Source organism: Mustela lutreola, chromosome 9 (assembly GCF_030435805.1).
Source record: "Mustela lutreola isolate mMusLut2 chromosome 9, mMusLut2.pri, whole genome shotgun sequence".
NCBI classification, from domain to species: domain Eukaryota; kingdom Metazoa; phylum Chordata; class Mammalia; order Carnivora; family Mustelidae; genus Mustela; species Mustela lutreola.
This window is the reverse complement of record NC_081298.1, coordinates 24,098,725-24,100,334: the sequence shown is the minus strand read 5'-3', so window position 1 is coordinate 24,100,334 and position 1,610 is coordinate 24,098,725. Positions and strand designations below refer to the sequence as shown.

The following is a 1,610-nucleotide window of genomic DNA, read 5'->3' as shown; positions in this document are numbered from 1 at the left end:
CCTGTTTATATGTGTATGAGGAAGCCTGGAGGTATGTTCAAGGATGGATGTATGTGCATGGACCCACATGCCCAGAGGAGCTGAATGAGTGTGTATGTGTGTCAGTATGAAGACTTAACTAGGTAGGACCTTGAGTGCAGGCCTCCCCATGCACCGGGGCACCTGCAGGACTATGGGAGTGTGTGAGTGTGTGAGACAGGGGAGTGAGAATGACTGAGGGTGAGTGTGTGTTGCCAGCTGCACACAATTAGTAATGGATGGGGGCAGATGGAGCCATGAAGATCCATGAGAATGTGGGATATGGCCAAGCGTGTGTGTTAGATGGTGTGTGCCTATGTACGTGAGCCCGGGTGTTTTCTGAATGGTATCTGTCCGTGCTTGATGCTTGGGAAAAAATGAGAACATGTAGAAACAAAGAATGCTTTCAAACCTTCCCAAGGATGTTTGAATCAAATGAACCCTTGGGGACTGTGACCAGTTGGGAAGACTAGGCAAGCCAGGAGGAGGAGGGTGGAGAAAGGCTTTTCTGAGGCTCCTAATCACACTTGGGCTGAGAACCAGGGACCCTGTTAGGGCCAACAGCTTCCCCCACACAGTTGTCTCTTCAGCTTGGATGACAGAGTCATACCTGGGCCCTCTTCCTCTTCATTCCCACCACTATTAGTAGATCATTTGTTCACTCATTCAAAACATTTTTTTAGTCAACTAGTTTATTCTCTTTTTTTGTTTTAATTTTAATTCTAATTAATTAATTTTAATTTGTACATTAGTTAACATACAAAAGCACTTCATGAATTTGCTTGTCAACCTTGTAGGGGCCATGCTAATCTTCTCCATATTATTTCAGTCTTAGTCTATGTGCTGTCAAAGCGAGCCAGTCATTCAGATTTTTATTGGATGCCAGGGCACCTGGGTGGCTCAGTCATTAACCATCTGCCTTCGGCTCAGGTCATGATCCCAGAGTCCTGGGATTGAGCCCCGCATCAGGCTCCCTGCTCTGCGGGAAGCCTGCTGCTCCCTCTCCCACTCCCCTTGCTTGTGTTCCCTCTCTTGCTGTCTTTCTCTCTCTTTCAAATTAATAAATAAAAGCTTTTAGTAGTTTTTTTAAAAGATTTTATTTATTTATTTATTTGACAGCAGAGATCACAAGCGGGCAGAGAGGCAGGCAAAGAGAGAGGAAGGAAAGCAGACTCCCTGCTGAGCAGAGAGCTCGATGTGGGGCTCAATCCCAGGACCCTGAGATCATGACCTCAGCCGAAGGCAGAAGTTTTAACCCACTGAGCCACCCAGGTGCCCCCAAAATCTTTTATTTTTTTTTAATGTTCAAACATTTACTAAATATTTACTCTGGACTAGGAACTTTGCTACAGGCTGGGGGTAAAGCCCCTGCCCTAGAGAAGCCAGTGTCTTAATTGGAGGGGATATTACATATATAAACACATATATCATGGACAAATGTCACATCAAGTGGTGGTGAGGGCCATAAAAAAAATCAGAGAGATGGGGGTGACTTGGGAGGTGGGAGATGCAGAGAGGAAACCAGGGAGGCCTGTTTGGGGAGCAGAGAACTGAATGTCAAGGGGAAGACAAATATTTTAGACAAAGGAAAC

The 1,610-nt window shown here is 45.6% G+C and overlaps 1 pseudogene; it reads right to left on the bottom strand.

The window, feature by feature from the left end:
• Window positions 1-772: 772 nt before the first annotated feature.
• Window positions 773-873, bottom strand: LOC131808711 (U6 spliceosomal RNA; annotated as a pseudogene).
• Between the last annotated feature and the right edge of the window lie 737 nt (window positions 874-1,610).